Below are 16,132 nucleotides of genomic sequence, written 5' to 3' on the forward strand. Positions count from 1 at the left end.
TGCATAAAACACAATATTTAAATGTTTGAATTTTGTCTTTCAGTGTTGGCTCATCACCTGAAATTGATTTCATTCTCTTGTAGTCTTTCAAGCTGTTCCCAGTTGCAGAGAACAGATTTGGAGAGGAAAATAGGGTTGTGTTGTGGTGATGATGGTGATTTGCGCATGCTGGACAGCTGTGTGCCAGTCGTGGACATAGGACGATATGCACATCCGGTGAAAACTGGTGAATTGATGAAACCAGACCAAGTCCACCTGCTACCCTGCTATGACGTGAGGCTTAAAACACCACATTTTCCTATTTATAATGATGATTTCGAACCTGGTCTTGCCAAACCAAAGGTAAAATCAGAAGCTAGATTCTGTAAAACTAAGGCAATTTTGGCATCACATTAACTGCTGGTTGACCATATTATTAAAATAAAAAACAGTGGCGGATTATTAGTCATTAATAAGCTTTTAAGTTTAAGGGTGGTAAGTTTTTTTTATGTTTTTGTAAAAAAGAGGGCGCTTTGGTTAATAAAGTGAGATTAAATACATAAAGTAGCTATATTTGTTTCATTTAACATATTTAGTTATTGAAGGTTCGCGTAATAGTCTGAGTTTGCATCTTACTGTTTTTATTCTTTCTGACAAATACTGAATCTGTTTTTGTGCAAGTGATGTGAGTAAATTCTTATTTACTTATTTGAATAAGTAACTCAGATATTTTGTTGTACATGTAAAATAATGCGTTACGTTACTAGTTACTTGGAAAACTAATTTGATTATGTACCTCGCATAAATGCGTTACCCCAAAGTCCCTTTAAGACAAGTCATTTCACTCGGCGGCCATCTTTGAAACGCCTCTCGGGCATCCTGGGCATCATGCAGCTCCTATCTCTTTGAATGGGGAAACATCAGATTCTCCAAAACTGTTCGCCAACCTTACGATTAAATTTCATATTTGAAATCACCAATGAAATCTAACAACAACCGACTCATAAATTTAGTTTCTAAACGCTCGAATCGTAAAAAAAAAAAAAGTATTTTTTCAGGCTGGATCAAGCTAATGCGCATGCGCAGACCTAAATGCGCGTCTCTTCGGAGGCGCGCGTCTGACTGTTTCTATAGAAACCGGTGATTCTAACGGCCGCTGAGGTGACGCGATGACTTTACCAGTCGGCGATTGGCTCTTGGCTTTAGAAGGTGGGACTTATTCCGCCATATTGCGCGTTACACTTTCTCCCATTCAAAACAATACGAGTGACACATCTTGTGTTATTCTATAGTCTTTGGTTACCCCAACACTGGTCACATGATCCTTCAAAAATAATTTTAATAAGCTGATTTGGTGTTCATGAAACATTTCTTATTATTATCAATCGAACACAGTCATGCTGCTTCATATTTTTGTGCACACCATGATTTTTTTTTTTTTTTCTTCGAGATTCTTTGATGAATGGAAAGTTCAAAAGAACAGACTTTAGGCTACTTATGTACTACATATACTATATTACTACATATATAGAGAGACATTGGTTTATTCTTTATAATATAGCTGATTTAAAATCGTAAGCCTTGTTTCCTGGGCACAGATGGTTATGGACTATATTACAACAAAAATGATGATTCACCACTGGAAAATGTGTGTACAGGGAGCTTCCTGCTAATGGGCAACATTCATATGAAGACTATCTAGTGTAGCACATTCGGCAGTGAGCTCATTATATAAGTTAACCAAATTAAAGCTGACATTCCTTTTATTGCCTCCGTTTTGCTTTCAGCCAGAGTTTTGCCTGGATTAGTTGGCATACCAACTGTTCCCTTTCGGGGCAGTCCAGAATGCTTGTGTAACTTTAGTTTTGGGGCGAAGCATTGCGTAATTTATGAACACAAGGTAATAACTCTCAGAGACTGAGCTTAAGCGCTGGATCACATGTGCAGGGGGGCAAAAAGAAACTCTGGCATATGCAAAGGTCTCGCTGGACGAAACTGCAACAGATGAGACAAGCGAAGGTCATTTCAAATCAGTGCTGTATGTTTTTTATATCCGAAAATGTGATTTGATGCTCTGAGGCTAATTAATAAAGCTGAATTTGGCACAGATGTGGGAAGCTGAATTGCTTAGCATCCTGTGGGGCTAATGTACTCATGTGCATCTATTAGGTTACATTCACTCATTCGATATTTTCCCAGATGTGAAACATTACATGCTTTTTATGCCAGCTATTCGTCACACAACAAATATAGACTTCCGCCAAAAAGAGACCCCAAAGCATTGTGTTTCAAAATCGGACTCTTTCCGCTTTGCCATATATACATTCATATACATACATATATACATACATGGATCAATGACGTGACGGGTCATTTTTTTTTGTCCAAAGGCCTTAATAATAATAAAAAACAATAATATGACATCCAAAGTATGTATTTGATCTCTCTTATTGAATCCAAAAGATTTTAATTATATTTTGCTACATATAAATGAATTTGAAAGATTCTGAAGTGTCAAAAGGTAATTCGGTTTAACCATTCAAAGGCCAATACAGCCATTTCATTTGTGATTAAAATATCTTTAAATGTATATATTTTTTATTCTGGCATGATTTTATAACATCATATATCAACATAGTGCAAAATGGTATTAAAATTATGTTAAAGTCGTTGCTTCGTTATGAGAAAGAATGTCCGGAAAAATACATTTCATTGATGTCATTCAGAGTAACCAATATAAAGGCACCATTTTGGATCAAGTCGTGTGGTCAATATCATGTGACAGGATGTGACATCATTCAGATACCTGCAAAGGACCACATGGTCATGAAGCAAAGTAAGTAACTAATTAACTAGCTAGCTAGCTAAATATCAGCCTGTTAGCATTGTTTTGAAAATAACGTCATTCGGTATAACAAAAAATTTCATTTGGTAAAACCGAAATTTTGGTGACAAATTTTGTCCATCTTGTAATAACTGACAAAAGTGTTAATTGATTATAAAAACCACAATGTCATTGTTAATACTTAATATAACTTCAAAATTAATTATATCTCCATTATATTTTTTGACACTTTTAAAATCCTTATTCGTCAATGACCCACATATATATATATATATATACACACACACACACACACACACACACACACACACACAAACACTCACACACATTACAATGCATTTCATAGGTGGTCAGTCTAGATCTGGCTCAGGTCCCTCTTTCAGTGTAAGTCTATATGATTTTTATTTTTTTTATTTTGCCACTTTTATTTGTAAAACTGGTGATCAATTATACAATATATAATTCAATAAGATGATAAAAGTCTGTAATAGGCATCAGGTTTGAAGCACTTTGAAAATATAATAAGTAATATGACGAAGAACATCTTCAAATGGTGAGGTTGTGCTTACGCTGTACACATATAGAGCTCTTTCTGTTGTTCTGAATAACAGCAACATTTTCCCGCTCATATTCTTTAACTGTAATCCTATCTCAGATCTGTCTTGTATCATGGGCCGTTGTGTCTGCATTATGGCCTCTGGGGAAATAATGTACTATTACTCTGATTCTGTCTTGCCATGTCAGAGCAGCAGAAAACGAACAGCAAACGGAGGACGATCCTGTTTTAGTTTCCATTCGACCTTGTGCTAGTTCACGTTCGATGTTTTGGGGGCTCTTCAGGGCGGTTTCACCTTAACTGCACTGAATATGAATCTGTTATCTGGATTAAGGGAATTATGGCTGAGCTCTCGGAAAGTTTATGACATCTCTCCCTCTGTGTTGTCCTCTGATAGTTCACCTTTCAAACGCTTTTGAGGAAAGACACACATTTTTGTCAGTTGTCTCTTTCTGACATCTGAAACATTGGATAAATGAGAACCATGTTTCGTAGTCTCACCTTTGCAAGAAAATGTCTTAGCTAGCACATCTACATTGTAAAAACGTTGTTTAAATGTTATAATGACTTTTTTATCCATAGCACATAGGGATAGTTAAAGCTTTGTCATTATTTATTCAGCCTCATGTCACTACAAACTTAAATGTCTGCCTTCTCACAAAGCCCAAACTGTGATTTTTCTATTTTATTTTATTTCATTAATTTACATTAAATTACATTACATTACATTACAAGAATTGCCTGGCCACTCTTCATAATAAAAGTAAATCCAAAATGGCAAAAAATAGGGAACATCATAAAAGTATCATGAAAGTGGTCCATATTTCAAGTATGTTCCAGTCACTTGCGAGTGAGGAAATCATGAAAAAAATTTCATCTTTGTGTGAACTATTATTTTAATACAGGCAGCAGGTGTTTTTTTTATATTTAATAAATACATATTCTGCAATATAACATTGCATAAACATTTTATAAACCCCGCCCCTTTTCAGCGACGCTCTCGTTGTGTTTTGTCTTCTGGTTTGTATTTCCACAGCATGAAGGTAAGATCTTATGGATTTATGAATGAACCACAAGTTTTAAAATATTCCCAGTATACTGACAATTGTTATGACATCCGCTTCAAACATTAGAATGCCTTTGATAACTTAAGTAAACTCAGCACTGTAAAAAATCTTTTTTAAGTTGTAAATTTAACAGATTATTGGAGTCCAACTATTTCAGTCTTTCTACTTCAAAATTTCATGTTTAATTAAATGTAATTATTTGTGAAATTTACTACTGATTTCTGAGTGAAAATAGTTTTTTCAGTGTACAATAAGTAGCTTCATGTGCTGTTGGAAATTTCCACTTCAGAAGTCGTGATTACGAGCTTTTTCATTCAAGTTTTTTGTTGTTGAAATGAACAGAAATCATGGAAGACTCCTGGTTTATTCTTGCCTATTTATTGGAAAAATCGTATAAAAAAAAAACAAAATTATATTAAAGCTGCTGTCCGTGATTTTTGGCTAACTCTAGCGGTTAATAAACAGAACTGCGCGCGTTTTGCGGAAGAACATTCTAGCCGGAGCTACTTTTCTCCGTGTGTGTCTATGGCGAGTCACGCAGTTACTGTGATACTCTGCGGCGAGTCCTACCAGTCCGATCTGAAATAGTCAGAATATAAACACTTCTTGTAAGTGTACCATAATGATTCAGGATAAGACAAAAAAAAAAAACGGTTTGGAAAATGGATTCATGTCGTATATTCTCATTATATAATTTTTGTAAATCTTTAACACAAAAAAGTTGCGGACTGCAGCTTTAAGTGTCCCATGATGCACTGACAACCATATAAACATTTGATGCTATCTAGATAGTCCGCTTGCTGACGATTATGTAATATTGGTAAAATGCACGCTATTTTCGCCATGTATAAACCTAGGCCTAATACGCTTCAAATGATTAATTCATGTAAATATATAAATCTCGGGAATTTGTGTATCAAAATTATTTCCGAACTTCCCAGTGGTAAACACGACATCAGAGAGCGTTCGTGTGCAATTTTACCTCGGAAACTCGTATTTACGATAATTCCGAGAGCACGTGAAGGCTTCACCAGCTAATTGCTCTTCTACAGGGACGCCATAGAAACAAACAGAGCTAACGGAAGTTCAAAGACAAAATTCAAATGTGGCTACAAGCTAGTTTTTCTGGCGAATAAGGTAAGACCGATAAAAAGACCAATAATTGTGGCTTTAGTTGTATTTTAAAACGTCCCACAAATGTTGCCGTTTTTGTAGCTCAAATATGTTTCGAGTCTGAGGTATTTTCACACTTTCAAAACGTTATTTATGACTTCTCTGAAGTCTCATCAAGTTGGTCATTCAAATGTAAACTGCATGTAATTTGTACCGTGCGATGTAACATAACTGCATTTTAGTACAGTATGTTTTGTAAGCAAGGAAAACGATAGCCTAAACACTAAAACACATTTATCTGAATAAACGTGCTGTTTGATTCAGATTGGTCTGTGATCTTGTTTATTCCCCCTTGTCCTCTGCTAGTTCTGGTTTGCTAATGATTGATGACTTTACTTCAGAAGAAACTGAAGGTCAGTTCAGGGCCGGTTCTCTCTTTGTGAAGTCAAGCTCTCCTCCGCAAGCCATTCAGGCTGTGTCTGACTCGTGCATCCATGAAAATACTGTAAGTGGTGTGTGGACTAAAGCAATCAAGTGGACTCATTGCGGTATGGATTTATCCACCTTGACAGAGGGGGCAAAAGAGAAGCATCAGGGCATCGAAAATGAAATTGTCCTTCCAGCGGCCATGAGGCATTATCTCTAATGTGAGGACATTACTTGCAGGAGAAAGTTAAGAGAGAGAGAGAGAGCGAAGCAGGTGGAAAGGAGGTGGAGAAAGAGCAAACTCACAATAGCTGGTTGCCTGGGTGTTGCTATGCGGTTGTTAAAGTGTCTGTGTGGTTGCTAGGCTGTTTCTAGGTGGTTTCTGGGTGACTGCTTAGAGAAAGGTAAAAGAAGGGCCAAAAAGAGAGAAAGACAGATAAAGTCACAACCATAGTCAATACTTGCATGGTCACTTTAACTCCCAGAGTAAGAGCTCGCCTGTCTTTAAATGGGAACTCTGACTCAGCTCAGCTTCAGTTAGAGTTAGTAAACACTAATTAAACTGCCTTGGCCATTGTGTTGTCTCTCTTCACCTGAACTATCAATGTTCAGAGGCTTGCTGCAGTGCAGTCCATCCATTGGGACGCAGAAAGAAATAAAATCCCCAGTAAGAAGTCTGCTGCTCTGTGTATAACTCGTTTCAAAATTAGCTTTTGCAATTACTTCTGAACCTGACTGACAGATATTCAATGTCAAAACTCACTGTGTTGCTCTTCTTTATTACGCTTGATGCTTTATTTATTTATTTATTTATCTGGTGCATTTTATTCTGACCATGCACTGCCCACTTGGAGAGAAAGTGACATGAATGATGATTTGAACAGCTTTTATAAGGCTACTAACATGACTTTTCATCTCATGTGCGAGTGCACAATTTTAAATTATATAGTTTTTATTATTTTATTAACGTTTAATATTTCTAATATACTTAAGAATAATCATAATATATTTAATATAATCATTTTTCATAATTCACTTTATGACTATTATTATTATTATTTAGTAATAATGTGTACATGTACATTTTTCATATGTATTAAATGTTATTTGAATTTTATTAAATTATATAATAATAATAATTTATATATAATATTTGTATAGTATTTCTATATTATAATTTTATATGTATTTTATTAATGTTTAATATTTGTAATATACTTAATATTAATTATTATTACTTAATTATTGTAGTAAATGAATGTTATTAATAATAATATATTATGAATTATTATTATTATTATTATTTAGTAATAATATGTTTATGTATTAAATTTATGCATATATTTGTTAAATTAAAATATATAATAATAATTTATGTATTGTGTTTATTTTTATATCATATGATATAATTATATATTAAGTGTTTGTTTTATGGCACATTATATATTTGCATCTGTAGATTCAGAAGTCTTCAGTATATGTATTATTAGTGTTTAATATTTGTTTTTAATATACTTAATATTAATTATAAACTTGACATTATGTACTTATTATTCATATAATTTAGTAATATTTTATATGTGTATTAAATTAATGTTATTAATTATTACATTATATAATAATCATTTGTATATTGTTATTATTATTATTAATTATTTCATTAAAAACATTACAAAAGTACTATTTATTTTATTGCGTCAGACCTTTAAAAACATTATTTGAGTGCATTTACATATTGCATTGCACATATTGCATATGCATTTGAGTGCATAAACATTTAGTAAATATATATAAAAAACTGTAATATGTCACATATTAGCTATACCTTTTTATTTGCAGGTTATTTCTCTTATACCCAAAAATGCCATCTCAGTTATATAGTATATGGGGCGAATATTAAATATGATGATTTAAGGGCAAATCCAGACTGACGTTAATGTATTTTTCCTCTCTTCTAAAACACTCACGGGAAATACACTTACCTTTTACATGAAGAGACGCGTGCTTGTTTTATAACAAGACTCAGTAATGAGGACTTGCACTTGTTCCACAACATTTCCTTTATATGTTTCATCTCACCTCTTTGTTTGTCTCTACTTCCTTTCCTCTCGTCCTCATTTCCTTTCACCTTTCTCATGCTCTCTCTCTTTCTCTCTCGGGACCCCTGGGGCCAGGCCTTGCTGTCTCAGCAGAGATGGGAGGCTGAATATGTGAGAAAATCAGGATGTTCCCTGTCGCGTCTCTCATTAGCACATACAGTGGCCGCTTAGATATTAAGTCTTATGCACACAAGCACACGTACACAAGCGAGAGGATCAGCTTTGATTATACATTAAATGTAAAAACAGAAAAAAATGCCAAGGGGCAGAACAACCTGGATGTCCTTGTGGAGTAGAATAAATATGGAATATTCATAGTAACCAACAGCCTCATCATACGTTCTTGTTCTGTTTAGTTAATGTGGACTGATGACAAACGCAACAGGAATTCACCTAAAATAAACGCAAACCTCATTAAGATGTTATTTTATTCGCTGTGGTGGTTATTATTTGTTATTTTCTATCTGTGAAATAAGGGTCTGATAAAAACTAAAAACTGATTTTAATATTTTACCATCGTTAGAGCTGGAGGCGCTCATTTAAATTTTAATAGATCTCAGTGGACCTTGAAAAACAATGAATTAGACAAGTTTTGTTCAGAGACAGCAGTGAAAATATAAGTAACAAATACTGAATAGAATAGAATAGAATAGAATAGAATAGAATAGAATATGCACACTAAGTATGTTACTATGCACGTCCTGTCTCACAGTCTTTGAGACGTAAAATGAGATCCTTACCTTTAAGCCTCTAAGTAATTATTCATGGAACGAGGAACAGATTTCTGTTTCGCTCCACATCCGTGGCAGACTGCAATTTCATAAGGTTTATTTTCTTCGCTGTTGCTAATGTTGCAATTTAAATGATTATGTTTATTTGATCTCTAGAATAAAATGTATTGTTGTTGTCAGTATGCTGCTTAACAACTTCAAATACAATAGTCTCAGTTACCATCTACTTCAATCTGTGTGCCTATTCAGACAGGCTGGGTGGTAAATTAGAGCATTGTGTGGGTAAATTATTATTTATTGCTGAAACCTGTGGGGACGTGTATGATGAATGTTTTAATAATCGCCCACCGTAAGGGCAATTTTACAGATGTATGTTCACTTTTCTGGAATTCATCTAAAACCTACAACCGAGGTTATTTTTTAAAGTTAAAGTGAGTGTTTCTTCAACTTCTTTTGGCCTTGTGGACTTTCAGAATAAACTCCTTTGCCTCATTTCTTAGCTCATGTTTCATGTATCTTATATACACACAATTAAATAAAATTAATTTGTGTAATTGCATAATTTCACCAAATTACATTTTGATTGGAAATGTTCCACAATAATAATAAATAACTAGTCTTAACTAGATATCACTATCCGTTAATTAATCACAGTAAATTAGGCCATTAATTAAAGTTTTCTTAAAAGTGATGTTTATGGAAATTATGCATTAAAAATGTGCCAATATGCATACATTTCCAGAACAAAAATTCTGAATATTAGATTAAGCTGCAGGTTCAGAATTTTGTTTAATTTTGTTTTGTTCATTTTGACATTCTAGACTTAAAGGTTTTACGGCAGGAACGCCTCCAGGAGCTCAGCTTTTTTCGAAAAGACTTTGTACATTGTATGTGTCTTTTATAAATATGATAAAACTAAAGACTTTTCAGAGATATGAAGAATGCATTGTTACTCTATATGTACTCAAGATTAACATGAGATTTAAACTGTTTAATCGTTTGACGGCACTAATTTTTATTCCACAATAAATCAGAAAATACCTTCAATGGCCAGAAAAAACATAATCTGTTATTTAAAATGTTATATAAAACAAGTGAATGATATATGAACAAACCCCTCTGTAAAAACCTTCAGATTATAGATATAATAAAACCAGAAAGTTTATTGTATGTAAGTGGCACTGAAGATTTCTGACTCAGAAAAACTAATTTTGAGAAAACCTATCTTTAAAGATATGTATTGTAATTGAAATCTACAGATGCAAATATATAAAAATAAACACTTAAATATATTTATACAACAGTTCTTTCTGGTTCTCGAATCTGATTGGCTGATAGCCATGCGATATTTCAGTGATAACAGCACTCCTACCTTTTCGCCGTTTGTATCATTCCGCTTGAAGTGACCGTCATGGTGGCCGATCAAATCAACCGTAATTTTTAGAAATACTACTTGTTGTACCACGAACTGTAGTTTTAATAGTTTTTTTAGACGAGAATGTAGTTGTTTAGACCTGAATTATGTGACTTATATTTAATAATAGCGCCTATTTTACAATTTGTTTTGACGTTTTCGGAGATGCGAGCTCCAGGGCGTCAGCGGCCGTTCATTGATCGTGTATGCGCCAACAACAGCTTCATCTCGGCCAGTGCTTTGGGGATTTACCACTGGCTCTTATAGTGGTTAAACATGAAACATAATTCGAGTACATAAAAAGGGCAATCTTTGATCTTATTAATCTATTATTTGTTCCACAGCAAGTCGAATTGTGCTATGTTTAATTTGATAATAATTACCTTATTATTTATATAGCATAGCATATTGGCTACAACTACGGGACATATCAGACGAAGATTCTTCTCTGCTTCCTCTTCTTGCTCCCTTTAAATACATACCCTTTATAGACATAGTGTTTTTGAGTAAAGAAAACGCTTTATATAAGTTATATATTTTTTCAAATATCAGATCTTTATTTACCTTTGCATTGCATAGACGAGATGACCAAACTGCTTGCGGCACTTCCTTCTTTCACGAGGTGGGCGGAGGTTTGACTGACAGTTTGAGGATCCAATGGAGTTACGAGGTTTTCTCACAAGCTGTTTAAAATCCTTTTCATTCGTTAAATATTTGTAAAACCCATATACAAACGTAAACGGTGACATATATCATTGTTTTTTTTTTTTTTTGCTTTTTTTTTTAATAATGAAACAAAAATGAGGAAATATAGAGATACAAGGTATAGCATTTATTTATTTATTTATTTATTTATTTTTGGCATTTGGTAATTATCCACGGCACACTTGACAACCGTCACGGGCACACTAGTGCTTTACGTTTGACTGACGATTGTGTTTATTTGTTGTTCAATAAATACTATGTCCATTAATGCGTAAAATGGATTGAGTGAAAGTTACATTAATACGCCATTAGATGGCGGCAAAACTTTACAGGTGAATGAGTCAGTGAGGCACAAGAGACTTTTAAATTGAAAGGAACTTTTGCAAAGGAAGTTGTTTTAGCGCTGTGGTGTTATGGGATAAATACAAGATCGCATTCCTCAGCGGACATTCAAATGGACTTTTACAATGGATATAATATGGACATCGACTGAATGAATGTAATGCAGTATATCAGACAGGTAATAGCCTACTCTCTCAGGCGATCTCTCTCTCTCTCTCTCTCTCTCTCTCTCTCTCTCTCTCTCTATCTCTCTATCTCTCTCATACTGTACAAAATTCAATGTGATTCAATGAAGCAACTCAACGTTTCTTCGTTACTAGTTCTGAAGTGACGTTTTAGAATTAGTAACGGAGGCTTGGTCCAACTGTCAAAGAGATTTGAATCCGTGGCGGAAGGAAGTAGTGCTGCACGAAAGAGGGTTTTAAAGACACCCTGTTGTTATTTCTTATTTATTTACACACTCGTGCCGCCGAACTGTTGTATAAACACAATATCACACTCGTAGCCGTGCGATATGGCTGTATATCAGCACCCTATGATTACCTACGAACGAATCACAGCCGTGCTGATATACAGCCATATCGCACGGCTACGAGTGTGATATTGCTCATATATTTTGGATGTTTTCTTTCCACTATGTATGGAAAGTATGTTGTCACGATTATTTACACAGCACTTTATACTTTAATAGATTGCTTTTTGCTAATAGAAACATGAAAAGCATGGGTTTTGCCTGTTATGTCTTGCCTAAAAAATATATAATTATATTTTGATAATTTTTATATTTTAAAATGAAGGTCTAGGTCTAAAAACAAGATTGTTGAAATTTAGCAAAAATAAATTATGGAAGTTTTCTAAGACCGATAAAGTGACCATATGACAAAAAAAATAAAAAATAAAAAATCCGGGACAATAAAATTGACTATAGTTGAAGAAACACTGCATTTGTATCTGCATTTGTTTACATGAGGGATAGAGTAAAAAAAAAAAAATCAAACCGACATATTATTGTTCATTTACACTTAATTGTTTGTTTTTATTCCTAAATGTACAATAGTAATTGTTTTCCCAGTACACACAGTACATATCTCCCAACCTCCCCCTGCTTTTATCAACTATCTGCACTTTCCAGTGGGGTTACAACACTGAGATGATTTTTCAGCAAAAAATCTTTTATTGAACAAAGTCATATATGAGTGAGTCATGGAGATTTCTGAAAAGGCAGATGAAAGGGAATGGCTGATGGGAAGGGAGACACAGCAAGGCTGCAGGGAGGAGAGGAGAGCAGGGTTATCCAGGTGTGGAGGCTGATCCATCATGTCCGCCCAACATAAGGACAGAAGATGGAAAGATAGTGATACCAACTGGACCGGAAAAGGACAGTTGAAGTGTTTTTGTGTGTGTCCTATCATGCGAGTTATAATGCAACAATATAGACACAGTGTGTTGCACTAAAATACATAATTCACACACTATTTTTTTTTTTTTTTTTTTTATTATTCACATTCTGTAGGGTTAAAATGTTTCTTTTAAGATTATAATGTGTCTCAGGATAATCTATATAAAGCCGTGTGCACCACAAACATTTAACTAAAAGTTTTATCATCAACCAGATGAAAATCTCAAGTTCAGTCACTTAGGAATGTAATAGCATGCTAGCAATTCGGTCAATTATAAAGGTTGAGTTTTGCATAAAATTTTTAATACTTAAAGTGCCCCTATATGCTATTTTAAAGTTCCCTAATTTTGTTCTGAAGGTCCCCTAGGTTTATATTCATCCAAGGTCAAAAAACACTTATTTTATCATAATATACATTGCACATCACCTCATTTCTCAAAGAGTCTGAAACGGTTTGTTCAAAGATTCGGTCTCTCTAAACCCCTCCTTTACGAGAGCCTACTTTGCTCTGATTGGTCAGATGGCCCAATTCATTTGTTGTGCTCTTTGAAACTTTGCAGAGCTTTTACATTCACAAACAGCTATATTACACAGCACACTACTAATGTAATATCTGAAATTTAAGGCAATTTAAGGATATAGAGTTAAACCACCCCCTAATTCTAAGTATGATCAATATTAATAGTAATGCATGACACTAATTACACATGCACACACAACAAACAGTATCCCAATGCATTGTGCGTCATATGGCAACAGATGAGGTGTGCAGTATTGCAAAATCAGGCTTTTTCTTGACCTAGTTTTTTTTTTTTTTTTTTTTTTTTTCTCCTTCTCCTCCACTTCTCCTTTGTTCCTTTGCCAAGCTGTCATCTCAAGGCAAAAGGCAGCATGTGTACCATGCATTTGCCAAGTGTAATGAGGAGAATCGTTTACCCACGTGTGCATTGGGTGCTGAATCACGGATTTGTTCACTGTGAAATTTGTTCAAAGTGCGCTGTTTAAACATATAAGTGTAGCATTTTTCTTAAGGGTCAAAGCAAAGCAAAAGCCTATAAAAGTGTAAACACTCCAAAAAACAAAACTGATCTATTCCTGGATGCTGATTCAGTGTTACACAATATAGTAACAGCTGGGTTGTGTGTGTATATATTTGTGTATTCAACAGTTACAAGTAACTTAAATTATGTAATCAGATTACTTTTTAAAGTAACTAGTAAAATAATGCATTACTTTTTCAGTTTACAACAAAGTATTTATGTATATTTACGTAGTTGCGTATTTTCCTCAATTATGTTTTTTTTTTTTTTTTGTCCATTTTGATCCATTTTTAATGTGATTTTCCAAAATCTATATACTATATTATAGTTTATTATAATTTATTTTGTGATACATTTTGGCATCTGAAGGAGAAACAAAATTTCCTCAATTTCTATATTTTTTCTTTAGATTTTGAGCAGAAAAAAAATTTTTTTAGACCTTTTGGTCTAATATTATATCCTAATCCTGTCCAACCTGCTGGCAGAGCTGTCATTGCACATGACCATTTACGATTTTATTTATTTATTTTTTTCACACTGTGTCTAAAGAAGATGAAACTCTTAAAACATAATGATTATTGGCTAAAAGTCTCTCAGGGGAGAAACATGTGACCCCATTATATTGATTGCTATGTCCCAAGACTGTTTTATAATAGCAATCGAGGCAGTCATTTGTGAATATTATCATGGCTGAAGGGCTTTCATGCAATAAAGACCATCTATTGCTTAATTGTGTAATTCTGTTCGAATTCGTTCAAGGAGAGGTTCAGATGTCTTGGACATGTTTTGGTAGCTCAGATTGATAGCACTTGAGCTTTCAGAGGAAAGCTGAGAAACGTGGAGATGACAGTCAACGCTCAACGACCACTCAGTGTTACCTTTATGTCATTCCGTGGTTGCCCATTCACTCTGTGCCAAATGAAATATTCATTGAAAGCCTCGTCTTGCCAGTATAACAGTGAAAAGATAAGAATCTTTGGGTCACAGACATACCGGCTGGACTGAATATTTCAGTGGCCAATGGGAATCAAGTTTTGGGTTGAAATGTATCGCAGAAAATGATCCGTGTGACGACTGATGGGACCATCCACATTCGGGACGTGGCTGGGATTCTGTCTGATTGTGATGGATTAACTCATTCTGCGTTAGTCTAATCAGATCACTCCATGTTACCGTAGAGTCAGTTTAAGCTGAAATGCGAAAAGAAACCTTAAACTGTAATAGGCTACGTTATGGTGGTTCTCAGTGCACTGCAAAACCTAATTAGCAAATTTTCAGTTTTGGTGAATGTGATGTGGGTTTGAGGGTACCAAAGGAAAAAGAGCTTTTGAACAAACCCTTAATCCTAAGAATCACACACTACTCTACACTAGGGCTGCAACAACTAATCGATAAAATCGATAATGAAAATCGTCGACAATGAATGTCATTATCGATTAGTTGCCAGGTTCCGCCTAGATTAGATTAGTCGATTAGGTTCCGCCAGACGCGTCAAATTACAGCACCTAATAATGCATTTCAATGGACAAAATGCATCTTAAAGTAGTGGAGGAAATCGAGTGAGCTGCTGTAGGAAAGGAACGTAATCCAAGCTGCCCAAAACATGAGAATTCTTTATTTTAAGCTTCGAGCTAATGCTAATTAGCATAATGTTTGAAATGGCCTGTCCTGTCAGGCACTTGTTTAATGTTTGATATGTTTCCTTAGCACAAAACTTTAATTTTACGGTTATATCCTTATCTGTAAGTGTTTGAAATTCACGCGAGTAGGCTATTTCTATTTTGAAAAAGGCTTGTCCGACAGTCTGCGTTCAAACTACTGAATGAACACATGCAGGTTTAACAGAGGGAAACAATTAATATTCTCCGCAAAAATATTAATTTTGCTGAAATATATGTTGTTGGATGTTAAATTTAAGTTTAAAAGTTAACATGTAAGCTAATTAAAGTATTTTATGAGAGTGGCAACTGTAAAGGGATAACTGTATATAAATTTAAGACTTTTCTTACATTTACAGGGTAAAGAAATGACAGTAACAGGTTATTGTGTGTGTGTGTGTGTCTGTGTGTGTTTCCTGCTGAACATTCCTCCTAAGTTTGTGTTTTTGTTTTTCTTTATTATCTTTATTATTATCTCTATTGTTAATGTACGGATTTAAACTGTCCTTTTGCTTTATAGTTCTTTTGCATATAGCATAGATGTATTCACTATGTTTTCATAGCATTCAGTTGTTTGAAGGACAGCATTGGGCAGGATGAGGAATAGTGTGTTTTGTCAATAAAATAAAAAAAGAATAATTTTATCCAATTAATTGAAGAAATAATCGGTCAACTAATCGATTATCAAAATAATTGTTAGTTGCAGCCCTACTCTAGACAGTCAGTTAATAGCCTAATCTACTGGCATCCCATTTATT

At 34.3% G+C, this 16,132-nt stretch overlaps 1 long non-coding RNA gene across 5 annotated transcripts in view; it reads left to right on the forward strand.

The window, feature by feature from the left end:
* The first annotated feature begins 5,199 nt into the window (after window positions 1–5,199).
* Window positions 5,200–16,132, forward strand: part of LOC125253597 — a 30,492-nt gene continuing 19,559 nt past the window's right edge. For 4 of the 5 annotated variants that reach the window (XR_007181478.1, XR_007181481.1, XR_007181477.1 and 1 more), the window contains exon 1: window positions 5,200–5,584. This is a non-coding gene — a long non-coding RNA (uncharacterized LOC125253597). Of the gene's footprint in view, window positions 5,585–11,320; window positions 11,456–16,132 lie in introns of those variants that run through there. The other variant, XR_007181480.1, reaches the window with a different exon arrangement.

Source organism: Megalobrama amblycephala, linkage group LG18 (assembly GCF_018812025.1).
Source record: "Megalobrama amblycephala isolate DHTTF-2021 linkage group LG18, ASM1881202v1, whole genome shotgun sequence".
NCBI classification, from domain to species: domain Eukaryota; kingdom Metazoa; phylum Chordata; class Actinopteri; order Cypriniformes; family Xenocyprididae; genus Megalobrama; species Megalobrama amblycephala.